The sequence below is a fragment of the Cupressus sempervirens genome, chromosome 3 (assembly GCF_028749045.1).
Source record: "Cupressus sempervirens isolate cs-2001-9-10 chromosome 3, ASM2874904v1, whole genome shotgun sequence".
Classification (NCBI taxonomy): domain Eukaryota; kingdom Viridiplantae; phylum Streptophyta; class Pinopsida; order Cupressales; family Cupressaceae; genus Cupressus; species Cupressus sempervirens.
Window position 1 is genome coordinate 866,692,667 of NC_143120.1, and position 23,969 is coordinate 866,716,635.

Sequence of the window (23,969 nt, forward strand, 5' to 3'; positions counted from 1 at the left end):
CTCTATTTGAAAGAGCAATTTATTTTGTTTTAGTTAATGTTAACTCTCAAGAATGTGAATGCAAACTTTAAGTCAGCATAGGAATTTTATGGGTTGTATCAAACTTTGCCACCATGGCAACATAACTTATTGTGTGAATTATATTTTCATAATTTTGTTATTCCTTCGGAGACTAATGGAATCCCTTACTTTACATAGGAGATGTACATCTAAAAGCCCTTATGCCATGGATGTCCAATGAAGAAAATTATGATAGGCAGTTGAATAACTACAGGGATGAGGAAAGAACAAAACCTTTACCTTTAAGAGTAGAAAGTAGTAAGCTAGATGAAATTCTTGGGGATTGGTTCACATTGACCTATGGAAAGAGGAATCTAGAAGTGAGGGAAAATATCTTTGCTGCCAAAACTAAGATTTATGCTAAATATGAAAATTTTCCCTAATTTGCATTTTAGAGAGCCATGACCAGTGCTAGCTAGGTGGGCCAGACTACCTAAATCTCTTAAGAAGTAAGAACCACTCAACCCTATTAACTTGGAGGCAACACTTAACAGAGTTTCAAAATATTTAGAATTAGGGAAGCAACCCAGATCAGAGTTGTGGTGTCCCTTAACAATGCAGCCTCTACTGTTCTTGTGGCCCCTGTATGACATTAATGTTGATAGATTTGACAAGTTGTAGGAAGATCATAGGAGAGAAGTGTGGGAGATAACTAGAGGATTTTACTCCGCTTTCAAGAGCAACATGAAGGGAAGAACATAAATCAGAGAGTTCAGGTCACTTATAAAGAAGTGCAATACTTGAGGACAAGCATTAGTTTGGTAGGGGGCAGATGATGAGACCAAAATTTACCTTTATTTTATGATGTTTAAAGTAATTTTTAAAAACATTTGTGGACCTATGTTTACCAAATCTATGATAAATCTATGGGGTAGAAACTATGCCATCTTTTGCAAATATTATATATAGTATGCAATATTTCATATAATTATCAAAATGTGCATTCTAATATTTGAATTTAATTTGATAAATGTTTATTTGAAAACATGTTTTTTGTTATAACTAATCTATTAATGAAGACTGAAAGATGATTGGAGGAATTCAAAAGCTAAGAGTCAACAACATTTAAGGAGAAGAGAACACCAAGGAGCAACCATGGTGGAGGAAGTTGTAATGGTTCCAGAAGACATGGCAGTGAGTAAGAAGGAGCTATGAGACTTATTACCTTCTTTGCATTTACTCTATGGCAAGCAGATGTTTAGACTTTATTTTTCTTGCCTTAAGCCATTATTCCTTCTTCCTGCCTTCAGTTGTTATCTTCCTATTTTCTCTATTATGGATTTTAAGCTAGGTCATTTACTTTTCTATTATGGAATAAATGGTGATTTCCTATATATATATAGGAATCGACCCAAGTGTGTTAAGTTTTTAAGAACCAGTTAGAAGAAATATTTTCTAAGAATAGACTGTTAACTTTTACAATTGTGTTTTACAGTTCTGTGTTATCTAATGAATATCTAAATGGAATTAAATAATTTTCTTTGGCTTCTATCCTCTGTTAATAGTTTAGAGAAGTCGACCAAGGGGGTCCACTTGGAAGGTGGATTAGATTAAGATAGAAAAGATTAATTTCCAAGCATTCATAGCATCTTAGTTAGAAGTTGTGAGATCCTTCCTGTAGCATCCCACTCTGTGAATGTTCCTGTAGCATATGTGAGAACAATTTTAGTGGATGAGCCAAGTTAGAATATTTGTTATCTTTTCCATTGTATTTCCAGTATTCATAGAGTTAAGTGTTTTACCTTCCTGCAATAGTAGTGTAAGTGCTTTTCCTTCCATTTTTACTTTCCTATAGCATAAGCTTAGTGACTCATTTAGAGACCTAGTGCACATATTGTGCCGACCATTTCAAGTATACGTCCCTGGGTTGATAAGATTAAATGCACCTCATAGTGGGAGAAATAGTCCTTAGTTTTAATATATTATTCCTAAGCAAGCCCTAGTGTATGACTATGATACACCTATTGTGAGGCAGGTCAAAAACAAGCTAACTTTTGAAAGAATAGTGGGAAGACTCACTGCATTTGAGTTGTCCAATTTTGATAACTATAGACTTTAGAATCTTGAATCTACTTTCAAGGTCAAGCTACCATTGAAAGATACTGAGGAGGTGAAACCAAAGAAGAGGAAAAAGGTAAAGTATGCATCAAGTGACAACAACACAGATGAAGATGTTGAACAATTGGAAGCACTATTAGCTGGAAGATTTCATAAAGGCAAAGGTAAATTCAAAGGTAAGCTCCCTATCATTTGTTTTAACTGCAATGAAGTAGGACATATTATTGCAAGATGCACACAGATGAAGAACTATAGAGAAGACAACAAGAACAAGAATAGAAGAGAAGATAATGGTAGAGATTACAAAGATAAAGGCAAAAAATGCTACATTGTTGAAGAAGAAGATTCTGATGAAAATGATGATGAGGTAGTCTATGTAACCATGAAGGATGAATCAGATCAAGATAAGGCAACAACACTAGTAACTTATGTGAACAAGAATGACAAATGGATCATAGATAGTGGATGCTCACATCACATGATAGGAGATAAAAGTAAGTCTATTACCTTTACTCAATATGATTGAAATAGTGTTAGATTTGGAAAAGATGCTCCATGTCAAATCAAAGGAAAATGTTCAATTAAACTTACAAAGAAAATTTCATGTGATAATGCATACTATGTTGAAGGATTGAACTATAATTTGCTGAGTATGTCACAATTAGGCAACATAGGTTGCAAAGTAGAATTTGGAAACAAAACTGCCAAAATCTATGACACTGATGGAAATTTGATAGGAAAAGTAGAACAAACTAGGAGTAACTTGTTTTAACTAGATATGGAAGATGCAAACTATCTTATTGTAAAATTTGATGATGTGTGGCTATGGCATAAAAGGTTATGTCATGTTAACTTTGATAATCTAATTAGCATCAGAAAAAAGAAGAAAGTTAGAGGTTTTCTTAAGCTGAAAAAGCATAAAAATACCATGTGCAAACAATGTCAACTAGGAAAGATGACCAAGTCAAGTTTCAAAAGAAAAGTCTACACTTCCAAAAAAGTATTAGATCTAGTACATATAGACATATGTGGCCCAATATAAGTGCAAAGCTACTAAGGACACACACACACACACACACACACACACACACACACACACACACACACACACACACACAATGTTTTATGTGGATAATTACTCTAGGATGATGACTATCATGTTCTTAAATTAAAAATCTAATGCATTTCAAATGTTTAAGTGGTATTTGGCCAGGGTTGAGAAGGAAATAGGAGTTTTAGACATTTTGCAATGACAAAGAAATTAAAAGACAAACATCAACACCACAAACTCCACCATAGAATGGCATTGTGGAGAGAAGGAATAGATCAGTGATAGACTATGCCAAAACATTGATGATGGAGACAAATGTTGCTCTGAAGTACTAGAGAGAAGTTGTAAGTACTATTGTTTACACCCTAAATTGAGGTAAAGTCAAGAAAGGTACAAATGAAACACCTTTTGAATTATGGTATGGTCACTCACCTAATGTAAAATATTTCAAAGTGTTTGGTTGTAAATGCTATATTCTTAAAGATACTAGAAATGACAAGTTCGTTGCAAAGAGTGATGAAGGCATATTCCTTGGATACTCAACTAGAAGTAAAGCATATAAGTGTTTGAATACTAACACTAAAAAAATTGTGGAGAGTGCAAATATAAATTTTGATGAGCATGCAGAAGTCCAAGTTGATGAATCCAAGAAACTAGAAAATCATAGATATTTCATATACTTCTATGAAGGAATGCCTACTGAAGATGATGTTGCCAATCAAGTTGGGAATCAGCAACAAGTTTCAGTATGAGCTGAGTCATAGCCAATGAATGTTGAGATGCATTCAAAAGCTGAGTTTCATAATGAAGAAAATGCACATTCTAATTCTAAGATTAGTACACATGAAAGAGATAATGAAATACCAGACAAAGATGTGCATAGTGACTCTAAAGCTGAAGGATCAAACATGGAAAGAAGGAAAGAACCTATTGGTGTTTGAAAATGTTACCCATTTCTAATTACCCTGATGAGAAAAAAATGCATCTAGGGGCAGCTAACTCCCATTATCAACACATCCATACAGACACCAAGCCAACTATAAGGCTATGCTCCTTCTGAACTTCAAGCTTTGCAACACCTAGGCGAGTGAGCCTATCGATTCCTTATATGGTACCAGTTGTCAAAGCATACACTGAATCTATTATGAAGCAGATAAAACCCTTATTTCTCCTATTAACTCATGAAATAACATCAATCTACAGTAGCTAAATGCAGATCTAGGAACCTCATAAGTTGAGGGAGGGCATTCTATAATAGCTCTTCAACATGAAAGGGGATAATCGTTTGATTAATGATGTTGAGTTTCAACAAATCCTCAAACATACAGCAATATAACAAGTGATCTTAAAACTGATCAGTGCTTGATCCATTGGGCAAATCCATGAATTCAAAACATACATCTATGACATTAGGACATATTTTATATACCTATACATCAGATCTATCTAATCACCTTGTGATTCAGACATCTGTGTTCATTCATATCTCATTCTCACAAAATATCCTTCTCAACATAACCCGTAACCATGTCAAACACATTAAGCATTTACTTGGAACTTTGGTCCAACAGAAAAATAAACCAAACATACAACTTGAAAGGGATGCAAATGGGTCTCAAATCTTTGTTCCAAAACCACATGAGACTTACAGATTGCTGAGACAGGAGACAAGAACCAGAACAAAACTAGTGAAATTGTTTCTCATATGTATTCATTTCCTTGAAACTATACATTCAGATGCATAAAATTAAAAAATGAAACAACCTAATATCTCAGAACTATCTATATTATCTCTACAATGCTATTCACATGAGAGTTATGCTGAAAAAAAATGGTGTCACAGTCATGGAAACATGTCAAAATACTAGAACCAATGGTCTCACAGTGCAAAAACTGGAATCCCTAATGGTATCACAGCAATGAACTTCTTCTTCCTAGAAACTAGAACCCTTCAAATGGAAAAAAGAAAGAATAATATAGGATAGATGAATTCTCGGATTGAAACTGAAGATGACAAGTGTCCACTTGGAATCCCATCTTGTGCAACTGAAAACCTCTTTCATCTTTTACCCATCTGATCTGATTTTTTGTTTCATCATTACACTCTAACTGATTGGAAAATATCTCTGTTCAAATGATGAAAACCTTTTATGCATCTAAAATATCTGAAACCTTATGCAATTCTGGTGAAATTGTAAGTTTTTACTGATTTTAATGTGACCAATTCAACCCCAACTGCATTTTTACCATCTTTAATCCATATTTAGCTCATTACCATGCCAGAAATAAAAACTGAATATTGACACCTGAATTCGGTTGCAATTTGGAATTCTAAAAGAAAACCTCTTGTAGCTTGAACCAGCTACTACCTATGCAAAAACTTATTCTGGAATCGGATAGTTCGTCTTCTCCCAATTCTGGTGATATATAACATCACCTATTTTTCTTATCAGAAACCCATTGAAAATCATTTTAAAAATGACCCCTCTGGTATAAAAAACATGGTCTTCACATTTGATTTTTTAAATTTATTTCAAAAATTTAAAAATCTAATGTCCAAACTTTATAATATGCATCATTTTGAAATAAAACTCAATAACGTGCATTTTTTTAAAGAAAATATATTGAAAAATTATCCTTTCAAACATCATATATTTTCCCTCTCTTTCCAATTTGAGGTCAACCTTCAGTTGACCAGCCTTTCTGCCACATGGCAGCCTCTGATTGGTCGACCACTGTTCTCAAATGCCACGTCAGTGCCAAAGGGACCCAGTGCCACGTGTCAAGAATGCGCTTCTCGGCATTACTTAAATCCCTACAACTCCATATTGCGGGGATGCACAGACCGTCGAATCTCGCCATGTGGCAAAATTCTGTGCCTCCATTTGAGCTGCTCGTTCTTTCCACATCGTCAATCCCGGAACCCGTTGTGCCACATGGCACCTAGGCGCATCCCCGCATTTCTTAACTACCTACATCTTCATATTGCGGAGATGCACATGCCGTCAGATTAGTCCACATGTCGTCGTCTCCTTCAATCTTCGGTTTTGGCACCACATCAGCTCGCATGCAAGTTTGTTTAAAATATAGCTTTCATACTGTGCTAGCTAGTGTCCACATGACGAAGTCAATGGGGAGGGGCCCACTCTCTGACCAGACACTTCTCAAATGCCTCTGCCTTCAATTCACAATGCATTTGAAGTGAACTTGTATTTAAACTTATTTAAAATACCACACATGGGCAATATGGGACTAAATCCTTTTGTTTTAGCCGTGGTTTTTTATGCACGGGCGGCCCTTTAGTATTCGCTTCATGCCACATATATCTCCATCGGGGAAGTGTGTTGAGCAGACTGAATTTGTCAAAACATAAATGCTTCAAATAAGTAAAGCATGCATTTTGCATTTCATGGTGGAAGCCAATCTCTTGAATGAATAGACCCGATTTGGGTGCTTCTTCAATCAGTTGAATGGATATCTGTACTTTCAATGTCCTCCATCAATGGTATTCACACCTCTGATAGGCTCACGGATTAAGGCGCGGAACCCAAATCCAAGTTCTCCTTGAATCCATTCCTCGCTTTACCTTTTTGCATAAGCTTCCTTCATAATGCGTGAAACTTCTTTATTGTTGCGTGAGACGCCTCTGATTTTTCTGAAGCGGCTCCTTTTAATATCTATAACTGTGTTTTTACTAGTGTGGGTTGTCTTCTCTTTGATTAATGTCCTGTGGCTCTTCAAATGCAGAGTTTTCTTTCCTGCGCAAGCCTTCTTTTCTTCATTTGAAATGGCTTTATCTCAGCCATGTGTTTCTTATTTAAAATTTATGTGGAGATCTCCACCTTTGGCTTGCGTGAGTTGCCATCTGCTGGATTTGTGACTTTTCTTCCTGCCACATCCCCTACTACAGGCTGCGGCTTCCTACTACTTAAATGCGTAGGGTTCTTTTCTGAAGACATTTCTTCTACCTCCATCATGTGAGCCTCCATCTTGCTAACATTTTTTTGCACTTAAAACATGAGGCTTACTTCTGAAATCCATCTTTCCTCTACTTTGGCGTAGAGTATTGGTTTGATTGCTGCCTGCTCTTTTAGTGTGAGTAGTTTCTTATCTTTTTGGCGTGTTTGATATTCTTATGCTTCTCTCTTCTTTGGATAGCTTTCTACTCTATTTCATGGCATTTTGGCCTTGGATGGGTGTGTTCTTCTCATGGACTTCTATGCTTACTAGTAGATTCCTCTAATAGCGGTGTGTTGTGTAGGGTGACTGAACGTGGAGCTCCCTTTTAAACTCTGTGCTCTCTTTTTTAAAATTTTTCCCTTTGACTGGACTCTATATCGTTAGCCAACTTTTCCTCAATAGCAATATCTTGACTTGCATAAAGATCGAGATGTGCAAGCTGGCAGTCCTTGCTTTTCACCAATACTTGATAGTTTAATAAGTTTGGTGAGCAACTGTGGTTTATAAATTGTGCAACATTCCCATACTTAGTAGCATCAATAACATATGATTGTATCCCATCATCCAAATCACTTGCATCTATATGAACATCGATATCATCTGGATAGCTACAACCTTCATTGTCATACCTCTCCCTTCTTTCAAATCTGGCCTTTGAAGTACTCTTAAAAACATAAAAAGATATTAGTGCAATAATGAAGAGAGCTTATGAATAAATGTTGTGTCCAAACACATTTAGCTTGCCTAGTAATCATAACAATAATCACGATCATCTTGAATCTTTAACGGCTTGTCCCAACTCTGATGAATTGAGTTGGGCCCCAAAGTGGGCCCGGCTAAAAAAATTTTCATTTTCAAACAACTGGATCCTCAAACTGGCCTATTAACCTTTTAATATCCACTAGAACTGATTTTGAGCATTAATTGATCATTAAAACCTCATTTTATCATTTTCTGCAACTAGTCAAATTGGTGCCAGGAGGTTCATTGACTACCCTTAAAAACTAACTTGAACAGATAACTGAGCTCTGAAAACTGACCCACTGAGTCTCTGTTATGCACTCTTGCACCCTGTCGAATCTCATCTCATGAAGAATTCGAGGTCAAAAGATATTCAATGTCAAAGTTGCCCCTTCAGAATTACCTGCACAAAAACATGTCTGAAAACAACAAACTAGGTTTGGATTTGGCTTGGAAAACTGGGGAAATGAGCACTTGGGAAAATGAAACCTCGGACATTGGTTCTTTGCCACGAGGAAAGTATAAATCTATGATTTGGGTTGATGATGAATCACAAGACGTATTTGGCAATCAGTCAAAGTATGCTATTTGGATTTTTGCAAATTGAAACAATGTTAGGAAACACTTTTTGCGAATGGAATTGACCTGGAAAAGTGTGCAAACGGATTCATCAAGACCTGAAAATTGACACACTTAAAGTATTTTTAGAGGACAACACAGGGGTACAATCCATTTGATCTCACCTATCACAGACCAGGAGATATGACATCCCAAACAGGGGTTCCAATCAATTTGCACTTTAAGATACCAGTGAAAAGATAGAAATTCCATTCGGAATCATGTTTGAAAACTGATCAAACAAATTCTTCATAGGTTGAAACTTGAAACATAACAAGTCTCTGATATCTAAAATGCAACGCAAAAGGAATTTTAGCATTTGGGTCAACTGGTCAGAAGTTACATCACATCAAACAGGGCTTCCCAGAATTGTATGCAATTTGCAAAAGCACGAAAACAGTAAACTACCAACTTTGGGGAATTCTAAACCTAGTCAAACTGACTCCAAACAACTCAAAATCTAAAACATAAGTTCTCGGGTATGGACACTAGACACTCCCAAAGCATAAATTCTTGAAACATTTTTGGGTACGAGATATTCAAATGCAAACACAACCTCCTGTCGTTATTTGACACTAGGGCAGAATTGTAAATTTGATAAATGCTTGAAACAGGACTTCGCCAAACAGCTCGAAATATCAAGCAAGGTGCTATAAACATTAAACACCATTTATGCGTCAACTCAACAGCGGGCTACATAGGCTTCAAAAAGCATTTATAGGCCTGATTTTTTCAAATTTCGAGATGTGACTAAAAAATGAAACATGCAAATTTTAGTCCCAACAGAACCAAGACTATCCAAGTATGTGAAAAGACATCACCCTGTAGACCAAATCATTGGTGACAAGGAAGTTAGGCTAATGACAAAGAATAGATTAAGGAATGAATCATATCTTTTGAGCAAGATTGAGCCCAAAATAGTGAAAGATGCATTGCAAGATGATAATTGGCATAAAGCTATGGAAGAGGAGATAGATCAGATTGAGAAGAACAAAACCTGGACCTTAGTCCCAAGACTAGCTGATAAAATTTTGATTGGTACCAAATAGGTATTTAGAAACAAGCTTGATGAGAATGGTGAGATCACAAGAAATAAGGCTAGACTAGTCTACAAAGGCTATGCACAAGCAGAAGGACTGGACTATGGGGAAACATTTGCGCTTGTTGCAAGAATGGAAGGAGTGAGAACACTACTTGCATATGCTACTTACAAAGGTTTGAAAGTCTACCAAATGGATGTAAAGTCTACTTTTCTGAATGGTATATTGGAAGAGGAAGTCTACATAGAACAACCAAAGGGATTTTTTGATGAAAACAACAAGGATATGATTTGCAAACTACATAAAGCACTCTATGGTTTGAACAAAGCACCTCGAGCATGGTATGAGAGATTGAAAAAATATCTTGTGAAGATAGGATTTGAGAGAATAGATGACAACAACAACCTATACATCAAGGCATAAAAGGGTAAAGATATTTTAATATTTGAAATCTTTGTTGATGACATAATATTTGGAGGAAAAGATGTCCTATGCAAATATTTTGTTGATCAAGTGAAACATGAGTTTGAGATGTCAATGTTTGGAGAAATCAAATTATTTGTTGGATTGCAAGTACATCAACTAAAGCATGGCATATTTGTAACCCAATCAAAATATATCAAGGAGATACTTAAGACTTTTGGCTTAGAAGATTCAAAATCAATCAGTACACCAATGGTAACAGGACATAAGTTATCCAAGAATGATGAGTCAGCTGAAGTGAATTAGACAATGTATAGATCAATGATTGGAAAGTTGCAATATGTTGTGCATAGTAGACTAGACAATGCATTAGTTGTTGGAATAGTGGCAAGATTTTGTGTAAACCCAAGAGAAAATCATCTGATGGTAGTAAAAAGAATATTGAGGTACCTAAAAGGAACTGATGACTTTGGATTATATTACAAGAGGAGTGAAAAGATTGAGTTAAAAGCTTACACTAATGCAGACTACAGAGGTAATATTGATGACAGAAAGAGCACCAATGGAGGAGCACTTTTCTTAGGTAAAAGATTGGTTAATTGGACTAGAAAAAGGAAAAGTTGTACCTCACAGTCCATAGTAGAAGCTAAATATGGTTCTACTATTATCAACTACACCAATATTGTATGGATCAAACATCTGCTACAAAGTATGAAGGAAGAGGTAATTAAACCTATGATGCTCTATTGTGATAACACAAGTGCCATCAACATATCAAAGAATCCTGTGATGCATGCCAAAACAAAGCATATTGCGATTAAGTATCACTATGTAAGACAATTGGTGGAAGAAAAGCAAGTGAGGATGGAATATATTATCTCAAAGGATCAGATTGCTGACATCTTCACAAAAACACTACCTAAAGATGCATTTGAATATCTTAGAGGTAATTTAGGGGTGATACCCCTATCCAAGGCTATTTGAGCAATAAGCAAGTCTTCCCTACATCAAATGAGTTGATTGTTAGAATGTTACAAATTGATGTAGAGGATATTTAATTTAGGATCTTGCCTGAAGTAACTAAAGTGCTGAAGTTCCAAATTAGTCACAAGCAAGGTGATAGAGGGAGAAATTGGAAAACCTAAAAATGGTACACGTGCATGTCAAGATGCTGAGATAATATGTCTTTGGCATTGTTGTCAAAGAGGGAGAAATTGCAGAAACTAATAAAATCTATAGAATTAAATGGACAAAGGGAGAAGTGGCTGATAGAAACTAATCAATTCATACAGAGGGAGAAATGAAGAAACAAAAATGTAAGAGGGAGAAATAGTAGTTAAGAAGAGCAGAATTGATCAAAGTAGCAAGATATAGAAAAGAGGGAGTCATACAGGAACAAACATGTAGAAGATTGTTTTCAGAAAGGAAAGAGAAAGGAAAAGAAAGTAGCAGCTAAGAGGGAGAAGCATAAGCAAAGAAATTAGGATAGTAGATCAGAGAAGGAAATATGAAAGTTGATGAAAATAGAAATGGTAACAAAATTTCTTTTTGGCATTTGATTTACTATTTTAACCTAGTTAGCATTTTGATATCTTGGTTGATCAATTTGGTTTGCCATCAATGCCAAAGAGGGAGAGTGTTGGAAATCTTATTGAAAAGATCATTATTGAAGAAATTAGATTGTTTCCAAAGAGAGAGATTTTTGATGAAGAACATTTTCAATCATTGTTATGTCACTAATGTCAAACCTACTATTTTTTGGAATGACAATTGCTTATAAGATCCCAAGAACTATCACTTAAATGATTGATGAAGAGGATTTAATCAACAAGATGTAACAAAAGTACCTAAGGGAAAGATTGAGTTATTATTTTGTAATTAAGTGCAAAGATCAGTTAAAACAATGATAAAATGATGTATTGATAATACACTTGAAGATATAGAGGTTGGTCACACTTAGAAACTTTAGAAGAACAAGTTGTAACAAGGCTGTCTGCAAAGTTTGACGAAGTTCATTAGTGAGTTTGGAGTAAGCTAGTTCATGCCAAGTAGATTTTTAGTTAGTGCCGAGAAAATGCAAAATCTAGTGTGTGTTGAGTAACACAGAAGGAGCCTAGCAAACTTTAGGCACCGAGCATCAAAAGACTTAGTGGATGCTGAGTGAATCCACAATAGATGTTGAGCATTAGTAAAACATAGTTGGTGCTGAGTAACACAGTATGTGCCAAGCACCATAATTTCAATAGTGTCAAGTTGCTACATTATGTGAAAAGTCAAAGATTCGCTATATTTGAGCTGAAAATTTTGTTACCTTGAATTTTGTGAACTAGATGGAGGACAAGGATGATGAGTTGGTGGCAAAAAATTTTAGATAAACTATTTTTGAGAAAATTCAAGAGGATTCTTCAAGATGTTTCTAGAAGAAACAAGATATGGGGTAGATTCATTGAATCCTACCTAATCTATTCTAATTGAAATTGAAAGTGGAAAGAATCGAGTGGGAAAGAGGATTCCAAAATTCTATTTAAGTTGTCATAGGCCAAGAATTTAAAGTTTCTAGGTTGCAGTTGTTGAAGGGTGTTAAGAAGAAGGCATCAAGAAGAAGGAAGAACAGAGCACAAAGACTCTACTTGGATAAGTGTCCATATAGGAGATTGCACTGGTATATCAAGCATTAAGACTCAAGGAGATAAAGCTTGAAAGAAGGACAAGATTTCAGAGCTACAGAGACTAAAAGAAGGCAAGATGTGAAGATCTGAACAAAGATTTAAAATCTACAAGATAAGTTGTGAGTTGTATTAGGTCAAAAGCCCTTGTTGTTACTCTCTAACAATTATGTCAGCTAGGGTAAAATCTTATGGACTTAGGTTGGTTTAACAACCATTTGTAAATCCTTTAACAGGGTGGCATTCCAAGTGAATGTTCTAAAGTCATCTAACTAGGCCCACTTCTAATAGGGTGGTTAAATCCTTTAACTAGGTCACATTCAATAGTGTGTTGTAGCCTTTAATAGGGCAGGCCTTTCATAGGGCATCACTTCAGAAGAGTGAGAATTGACTAGCATGTTACTGGTGGTTTTTTCCAAATTGGGTTTCCACATAAATCATTGTGTTATGTGTTGATCTTTCATGTGTTACGCTTGCATGTTGATTTTACATTAACTTGCTAAAATAGGAGAGTTTAAGCTTGGGTGTATGAACAATTTAATGTGCTCACTTTACCTAGTGAAAAAGTTTTATTATGAAATTTGGACCTTGAATAATTGATTCACCCCCCCTCTCAATTATTCTAAAGCATTTCTGTCAATATAAGTATCCGCTAAAATCAATGAGCAATGAATGTGATTTTATGGAGTGTTTTCTAAGAATCACTTCCCTCTAAATAATGTATACTAACATATTGTGAGTATGATCTTAAAATCATGCTTAATAACTCAAAAAATTATGTAGAAGATCATGTGATCCAACAACCCATTGTGATGGTTCCAGTTGCTTCTATTGTGGTTCAATTTTCTCTTATTGTTGATGGTGTCACCAAAACTCTTTTCCTTGGTCCTTGCAATGTCATGTCCACTCTACTTTTTGGTGTTTCAATGGGGGATGTGTTTCTTCCTTACTCATCTCTTTCTTGGAGGTTTATCTTACTCATATGGTTTTGGTCGCAACTTATGTTGGTGTGACTCTCCCTATCGTTGCTAAGATTTGAACTCTGCAAGCATGTATATTCCATCTTTGAATGAGTATGTAGTGACAAGGCTCGTTGAATAGAACATAAATCAAACTAATATTCAATAAAGGTTAATTGAAATAAAATCACAAAAATTAATCAAAATGCAGTACTCTTGTTTCAGTATCCCAAGAATTGAAAATGTCTAAATTATGATATGGAAAGGGCACAAGTACAATGTTGTGCATCTCTTCTTCAAGCTTATACATATATGTTGTACTAAAGTTAAATATTTGCTAGATACATTTATTTTTGATTTGTTTATTGTTATTTGTAGCTGACTAATATAGACATGCATGTGGTTAAGAAGACTACTTAGAACTCCACAAAAATTGTTAGAAAAGGAATGAATCTCAATTCTTTAATCCTAAATTTCTTAGATACTATTGTTATCTAAATGCTACACACTTTACCACCTTTTTTTTGATTTCACACCATTCTACTTAGTTGCTGACTAAAATTATTTGAGTTGACATCAAAATAGATTTCATACTATACACAACTTGGTCTGAGCTCTATTGTTTTATTTTCTATATGAAGTCATGACATGAGAAAAATATTGTAAAGCTCAACCAATTTATTTCAAAACAATTACATTAGCTCTACTGAAGATGGTTCTATAGTAGTAGAAACTATTGGAAATACAATAGGGAAAGAAAAATTTGAGAGGGGGGGGGGGGGGGGGTGAATCAGTCCATCAAAACCTTAACCATAAAATCATTCACCACACATGCATCTCACAATTTGCATGTAAATTAAAATAGCTAGCTAAACATATTCATCCATAGCATAAAAGAAAATAACATTCAACACATATATGAAACTGGATATTTGGTTACCCGAAAAACCTCCAATGAGAAGGTAAAATTGGTTGGGGATGACACCCACAAATCTTCACTACTATAGTAATAAAGTGTATCCAATGAAGGAAATACTTTTTGATCATAAAATATGATCTACCTTATCAAAGGTTTGCCTTGTTAAAGGCTTACAAGATTGTTAGATCTTACCCTATTAAAGGATTTCAACATCCTGTTAGAAGTGTGCCTAATTAAAAGACTTAAAACTTACAATGTAGTAAGCACCATGTCAAAGGATTTACAACAGCTTGTTAGGACTACTATGTTAAGAGATTTAACTAATTCACCTTCTAGAGTGTCTTAGAAATGATCCTATGGTTAGCACTCTACTACTAGATAATAGATCACATCTTTCCTCATGTGTACTTGATACTCTCTAATCAAATGTATTACTTCTATCCTCTAAGTCCTTTCCTTTGTTCTCTTCTAACTAATTCTACAATGTATCTCAATTCACAACTCCTTACCCACCATGAATGCTCTATTTTCTCATGCAAAATTATCTCTCTACTCCTTCCACTCTTTTTCTTTTAGGGTTTGTCCTCCTTAAGAATACTTAGGTGACTTAGGGTTAGATGCAAATAAATGATTGTGATTCACCCATTGTTTTTCTTAAAACATACCTTCAATTGATTGTTTGCATGTATTGCATGGGGATCCTCAATATAGATTCATCCTTATCATCTAAAATTACAAATAAATCCTTAAGTTGGCTCAAAAATGGTTTACATAGAAGTTTGTGCTATTACAAACAACTATGTCCAAAACTATTTTAATTGCCACTTGAAGTCTCTGATGCTTAGCATCTACTGTATCTTCAATTTTGTAACTCGACCTTTGAATGAATTAGCATATATTGATCACTTGACATCTTAATCACTTAGCATCAACTATCTACTTTGCACTTGAGTAACTCAGCACTTACTAGTTACTCGACACATACTGTATATCTAACAACTTACGCTAGGCATACATTACTTGTTTGGTATGAACTAAGCAAATGACTTAAATGTATTATCACTCATATATCAAAACTAATCTGAGATTAACAATCTCTCCTTTTGACATTAGTGGCAAAAACACTTGGTCATGCATGAATGACCTTAGCTCTTTAGCATAACTCAAATAATCTCCATTTAGTGCTTCTCTTAATACAAAATTTCAAAACTTCAAAATTTTGCAAAAACTTATGACTTATCAATCATACCTCAAAATGTTATAACTCCCCCTGAGTTGATTATTCTATGCTAAATCTGAAACTAAATACTCATGCTAAGTAGATCTACTATGTTGACTTTGTACTATAGTCTCCCCTTTTGTTTAGTCTCCCCCAAACTTATGCATTCTCCCCCATTTGACACTTATGTCATGGGTAGTACATGAATTGTGTATTTTTCCAAGAATGATTTATGGACCTCTATTATAACCTTTAGTGTTCCATGCTAGTTGTCACACACTACCTCCATAGATTTGATCTGAATGTCCAACTTAGCAGCAAGGGTGACTAGACCTTCATGAGTAGAAAGTTGAGGACCTTTCTTCAACAACATCTCTACATAGGATAGTTCCTTGTGTAACACATCCATCTGAGAGGTTAACATGGACTGGATGTTGATCAGTGTATCCCTAATATTTGCAGCTTCAGCTTATAAAGCTACTAACTGACCTTGTGTTGATATCAAATTTATAAAATGAGACAGACTTTGACTAGGAGATTGTTGTAGGATTGTACCTGGTTTCTTCAAATCTCCCTCTAGATGGTCAATGTGTCTCTACACTTCTTATGTGAATAGGGGAATATCACTCAGCTTGGTGCAAAGAGAGAAATTGTTCTCCAACATCTTCTTTACACCCTTAATTATGGTTGCTAACTCAACCTAGTGTAGTGCAATGACACTAGATATCTATTCATTCACCTTTATTTGAAATTTCTTCTCAAACCATTCCAGTAATTTGACATTAGTATCTAGTTCTTCATCATTGATCCTCTCCACAATATTTTCCAACTACTCAATGATTGGCTTTGCTTCATCAAGTGCAGGGAGGTTGAATGCATCAAGAAATATGTCCTGATGTCATGAAGTGCTTCTTTCTAGCTATGCTCCCTTTTGAGCAGTTCTTGGTGTTTCTTCCTTGCAAGAGCATCATGCAATATGCTCATTTTCTCTATTGTGATTGATGCAAGATCAAACTTTGGCAATTCAATCATCTCATCTAAGTTGATATCACCATAGGATGTGACCTAGTCAACCTTAGATGTGCTAGGATTAGGCCTTGATGCTTGCAATGATGCAAATTTTGTACTTAGCCTATGAAGTGCTTGACTAGGAATAGTAGTAGTAGTGTTTGGTAAGGTAACCCATATCTGCATTTCTATTACTTCCTATGGTTTTTTAGTCAAGACCTAATCTTTAGTTCTAATCTCCTTCTTTTCTATAGTTTCTTCTCCACCTTGTGCTTGTGATGTAGGTGTAGGACTAGCTTCTTAACCTATTTGGACTAGTGTCCATTCTTGCTCAATTATTGTAACTAATAGTATTGAGACATTTTGTACCATAGTGCTTATATGTGAAGGCATTGTATTCTTCCTTTGGCATACTACCATAGACATTTTATATTGCACCTCTATAGATTGAGGGGGGGTACTGGATAATGCTTGTGTTTTCTCCCTTGTAGTTGCCAATTTTACCTTCTCAATCTCATCTACACTCACCAAAATAGGATGGTTGCATAGTTGTGCCTTAGTGGTGGAATTAACCAATATCTTTTGCATATCCTCCTCTATTAAGGGATTTATCTTTTGAATGGTGATGTCGAAGACATCCTTAATCTTTACTATATCTACTTGTGGACTAGCACTCAACATTTATATTTCTAGTACATTCTATTCTTATTTTTTCTCTTCCTCATTTGTTGCCTCTGTAATGCCTTCCCCATGTACTTCCCTTATAGATTCATCATTTGTTGCTTCAACTTTCTCTTGTCCTACTTTTTTACTCAATAGCCTTTTGTGTTTAATGCAGGAGCATCCTAGGTTGACATGTTATCATATTCATTTGTGTTCAGTCTACTAGTTTTTGCCAAGTTACAGTCATTTTCGAGTTACAATAATTGTCGAGTGCTAGTAATTTTGTAGTTTAAGCCAAGTTGAAGTTATCCCACATCATGTTAACACTCAGGTTAGCATGTTATTCTATCTCACTTTGTAGTGTGTGATGAGTTCCATAGTGTGTGTCTAGCTATTCTTCATGTGCCAAGCTATTCTTCATGTGCTAAGTGATCCTTCATGTGTTGAATTCTCCTGTTGATGCCGATTGTCAGCATTTTGGATATATTTTCTCTATTTTTGGTGTGAGCTGACTTGCAGGATTTATTTTGATCACTTCATTTATTTTCTTGGGTTGTGCCTAGACCATTTTTGGGTCAGCCTTTCTATTATGTAATGATCTAGAATGTTCTGTAATCCATTTTGGAAAGTATAAATTGGGTGTTTAGGCTTAGAGTTAGAGTAGATTTTGGAGAGTTTAGAAGAGAATAGGAAGGTTTGGAAAGTTTTTTGAATATATGTCTGGAAGGTGCAAATTTGAAGTTGCATCTTAGATCTTGAATTTATTTTGTATTTGATCATAACCTAGAAGGCCTTACAACTAGGCATGTATGTTGATCATTTTTTTAATCAATAAAAGAATATTGCTCTCTCTCTCTCTCTCTCTCTCTCTCTCTCTCTCTCTCTCTGGTGTTGTTCTCTTTGTGTATTTTCTTTCATTGTATTAACTCTACAAGGTTGGTTTGGATTGTTGGGTGTACCTTTGGCCCTAGTTATTCTTTCTCTCCTTGTGTCAGTGTTGTCATCCCATAGATCACTTTCCATATTTGTGTGCTCTACTAAATTTAGTGCCTCTCCCATTTGACTTTTGTAAGTCATCCTAATGGATGCAACCTTGTTGATATTTTGTTGTGATGGATCATGATTGGGACCATGAGTGGTCTACACCATTGAGGTGTTTGGATTTATGTTACTATATTAGTTGCTTTGATTATGCTTTGACTTATTTATGAGATTATGATGTGATTTATGGTTCACTGAGGTTTGTGCCAGTGGTTACCAGGATTGATTTCGTATCATGATGTTGTTTCGTAATTACCTTGAGATGTGTATAGAGATTGCACTATGTACTATTACCATGCTACACTAGACTAGGTTCCTATAGTAGTGGTTAGTCATGTTTATGACTGCGGTTACTAAGATGTTTTAAGTGCATCCTTGTTGTTGTTTAAACAACCATTATTAAATGCTTAAATAATTAGAAATGGATTGCCCATGTTGGATTCATTGGTTTTGTGTTGCAAATATTTACCTTATTATATTTTGATCTGAGCGATTTTTTTACTCATGCTATATTTTACATTTGAGATAACCTGAGGGCCAAATGTTATACCTTGATTTCAGTATCATAGATTTTAGACTACTATGTTGTTCAGTTGATCATATTACATGATGATGCCATTTTGAGATGATAGTGTATTTTATGATGATATCTTGTTATTTAGTATTTGGACATATCTCTAGTTATATTAGGTGATGGATTTAACACTATGGTTATTTACTTCATTCCTGCATTGTTATGCTTTATGCAAACATGAGTGATGTAAATAGATTAGTTTAATATAATTAAATAAATGGTTAAATTAGGTTATTTAATGCATTTATTGCTTTGGCTATGTTATTGGATACAATTACACTTGATCATGTTGTTTAGTGTGTAGGATTTATATCCCTGGTAGTGGCACATGGAGTTAATGATTTAGCTATTCATATTTTACCAATGTCATCCTTGTATGGTCAATGTATCCTTATTTTAATTTTTTAATTAAATATTTTGATGATTATTAAATTTGAATTCATTTGCATTATGTGATTAGACCAGTGAGCGTGTCTATGCATTTAGAGTTTTACATTGTCTGGAAAGTTGTTAAGGAAATTTCTGTGTTTTTGGGTTTTCGAGCTTTTAAATTGATTTATTTTAAGTTATAGCAGCTTTGCCATAGATGAATTCCTATTTATAGGAATATCTTTCTTTGGTTTGGGTCGATTCAGGGTTTGACTAGGTTGGTTATTTTTCCTAATCGATTATTCACTCAAAAAGTGAATAAGTATCCCAAAAAAAAATTAATTCCTCACTTCTCACTTTCAAATTAGAAAGTTGGAGAGTAAAACCCAAAATCCTCTTCATGAGGATTTAATGTTTTGTTCGTTGTGGGAGCTATGAGCATGTGATTGTCATGAGGTTGAGCTCATTAGATCTAGCTCAGGGAGACCTTGGATTGTTGTAATTTTCAGCCACTTCTACAAGCTTTTTATTTTTTGGTTCAAATTCCCATTTTTTCCTTTTGACTGTGAGGTAAGGCTCTCCCATTTTATTGTTTTTGCTCTATTTATGCTTCTATTTTTGGTAGCCATTTGGCTGGAGGTTGAGAACTAGTGTTTCCCTCTATTTTTGTTTGCTGGTTCTACTTGATTGGTCGAGTATGAACGTTTTCCTTGTTTTTAGGATGGGGGTTTAGGATTTTGAGCCGTTATGTTGTCCTTTTTTGCATACGGTGTCTAAACTTAATTATTTTTTGATTTTAGGGGTTTTTTTACTCAAAGACCAAATGTGTTTTAATTTTGGGTCTTTTCCAAAATTTGGTGTTTTTACCTTATTTTGCATGCCAACCTATTTTCTTGAATTTTCTTGGCACGAGTTGGGTTGTGGACCTAGATTATCCATTTGGATATCAGTTGGACCTTTGTTGCACTTTTTTGTTTGCATTGCAATGCATGTCGTATCTGTACTTTTGACTTTGTGTTCAGTTGAGTGATTTTGTACCTGATGTTATGGTTTCTTTTGGACCTTTGTTTTGATTTTGTGGACACTAGGATTCATGTAGAATTCATACTCCTAGATTGAGGTTGGTTGAGTGAGTTCATGATGTTTGGTCTTGTTGCATCATTGGGATTCATGTAGAATCCATACTCCTAGATTGAGGTCGATAGAGTGATTTCATGATGTATGGTTTTATTGGTTCTTGGGATTCATGTAGAATCCATCCTCCTAAGTTGTTTTTGGTTGAGTGTTATTTTGCATTTTGTTCTCATCCAATCCTTGTGTTATGATCTTCATGATGTTGATGCACCACACACAAGTACATACGTGTATGATTGTTAGAGGACTTGCAGGTCTCGACCTTCTGTAGTATTTTTGGAAGTAAGGATCATTGGGGTTGGGTTGGGAATTTGCATACCTACAGGCACTCATTTTTGGATGAGCATGGGTAGGGTAGGGTAACATATGGAGGGGGCTTCTATCTTGCATCTTAGTGTTCATGGCACTAGAGGTTGGTAGAGGGAGCTTTATATAAGTGATAACTAAATAAAACATTGGGTGGTAATAAAACTAAACATAATAAAATGCATGTGTGAGAGCCTTACTATTGATGAAGTTGTATCCACATGATCCAATCTTGGAGCATCTCTAATGCCAAGAAACTCTCCATGATGTTAGCCCCCACTTAGTAGCCTACTGAGTGTCTGACCAGGACCTATACTTCTTGCATTGTCTTAGGTTCTTGGTTACAACCATCATATTGTCTGGTGTCAATGTTAGCCATGGATGTTATTTTTGTGTGTTTTTGGTTGGATCTTTATCTCCATTAGCATAGTGGGTGTGGATCTATAGGTGCTATTTGGTTGGGAGGTGTAGCTACCTACACCATTACTAGGAACTAGTGTCTAGAGATGATCCTTTATCCTAGTGTGACCATTGTTGGATGTTTTTACTTGATGCTTCGAGTTCCAGAGTATGATTTCTTGTGATTTATGCCTTCATTAGAATGCTTGGATATCATGTTTAGATGATGTTAGTTTATTTGATGCATTCCCATATTATAATGTTTAGCATATGACTTGATGATGTGAATTTCTATATTGGATTATTTATTGCTTATTGGTTTAGTATGTTAGATTTCCTTATTGTGATGATCAACATGTGATAGGTGATGTTATCTACTCGAAGGATTATCTTACGCTTTACTACTAGCATGTTTTAGTGGTGACATCCCCATTACAATAGTATTGATGATCTGATCGATGGCTTGGGATGTTACATGCAGGGGATGGATAGGATCCATGATGGTCTTATGATGCTATTAATGGTTGGGAGGAACTATATACTTAGTTGTTTTGTTCATTGCGATGTTGCTTATGTTCATTGTGATGTTTCTTTCATTATCTTCTTTACTACTTTGGTTTAGATTGATAGATGTTCCTCTTTCTTCTTGTTTTTGCACTTGAGTGTTTATTCCTCAATTCACGTGGATCTGGTACTCTCTGGTGTGGAGGTTTTCATGTTTTTATGCATTTTATTTATGCTCTATTGTCATGCTGATGTGTTTTCACATGTGGAAAGGTAGTTCCTCATGTGAGAATGTACTTCCTCATGTGAGAATGTACTTCCTTTCCCAAGGAAAGTAGAAGTTCATGTGGTCTACTATGAATCCTTGTGTGGGTTGCTACGGATCCTTGTGTAAAGTGATGCATATCCTCTCACGGAGGAATACACTTTCTCACACATAGTGATGCAAAGTCTCATGCAAAACTTGAGACTAATGCACTTTCTCGTGCGAGAAACAAGGAGCAGTTAGGTTTGGCCAGAGAAGTTTTGAAAGTTGGTTTTGGACACCTTATTGAATTTCACACCTTTCTAGTTGAAAACAGTCTTTCTAAGGGGTTTAGAATACATCGTTTAAGTATAAGTTGATGTACATTTTATTCTTTATACTTAAGATATATTTTAATATATGTGATGAATCTTTTGAGATAGGTTTCAAACCTCTTTGAGATAAAATAAGGATTCGAGGAAATTTCAGGGCTTTAGGATTTTAGACTTAGCCAAATTTTAAGATTTTGCATTTTTCCCTAGCATGGTGTTTTATTGATGAGCGGTCATTTCTTCAAGCCCTCATCATGTGCATGGTCATTTTTGGCCTTTGTTTGTGTGTGTTAGTTTGGTTGTGACATTTGGAGATTCATTGGTTGTCAAGATTGTGGTGAAGTTTTCTATTTTGATCTTTGTGATCCTTGTATGATGTTGTCATGTGCATTCATACTTGTTAAAAAAAAATATCTTGGCTTGAATTGAATCCTTGTTCCAAGGATCTCAGGGTGGGGCATTACACTAAACAACCACTTCAATTTTGTTCTTTAAAATATTATAGGCTTGGTATTTTGGAGCAAATCTCCCCTTATACTTGTTAATAGCCTTTTTTCATTTTAAACTTGTCCAAGTCTAGCATCACTCTTGCAACTATAGTCTCTCTAATATTTCTCTCAGATGCAACACTATATTTCCACCTTCGCTCAACTCTGTCATATAGGCTCTTGGGTAAAGAGTTGCAAATCTCAATTGGAGTCATCTTAAAAGTTGCCATCATGGCATATATAGATTCTTCTACTTTATCCATTTCTATCTACCCAAGTTTATCAAACTCAATATATGTAAATCCACTTAAATCAACATTATTCTTGATATTTTCACACAATTTGTCCAAATTAGAAGAGAGATTGTGACTTACCTCTTTGAATTAGTTATTGTCATCTTACTTGGTCCTCTCCTTTTCTAGTTTAGCTAGGGCAATATATTTCCTTCTTTATTTCTATTCAGGTTCATCTTCTTTTGCAGTTGTGCTAGCTCTCTTGCCTTTAGAGTTATGAACTTCCTAAGTCTTCTTCGTAATAGATCTTGTGCTAGCCCTAGTAATAAGAACTGTAGGCTTTTTTTCTATAGGTTTTAGAACCTTTTTGGGTTTTCTTGTTGTTGGCTTCTTTTATTTTCTCTTCTTCTCTTCTATGGCATTATGTGCTTCATTGGCTTCTTCTCCCTCGACACCTTCATCAAATTTTGCTTCTTATTCTCCTTGGTCCTTACCTTGACCCTGTGTAAGAGCTAGTGGTGCTTGGGTAGGTGTATCTTCATCATCTTCATTTTCATCTGCTTCTTGATATCCTTTTGCATCTTCACCAAATTGTTCTTTGAGCTTCTCCACAATGTTATTCTTATTTCTCAACACAAAAGTTGTCTTCAAATCTATTGTGATCATTGACTTTTCTATATCATTATTTCTAAATGTAGTAGCATTCTTATTTACTTCCTCTACCAATAAAGTAGTGATGGCTACAAATGCCTCATCCACATTAATCTCATAAGGCAATGGCTTGAGCCATCTCACCCTTGGAACGATGGCTTGTACATAAGTGAAATCAACATTAACTAGAAAATAAACATTATTGAAATGCTTCTCTACTAGTGACACTAGAATCCTTTGTCTTTGTTTCATTGAATTATTAAAGTCTTCAAATTAAATAGTCATCACTATCTCAAAATTATCTCCAAG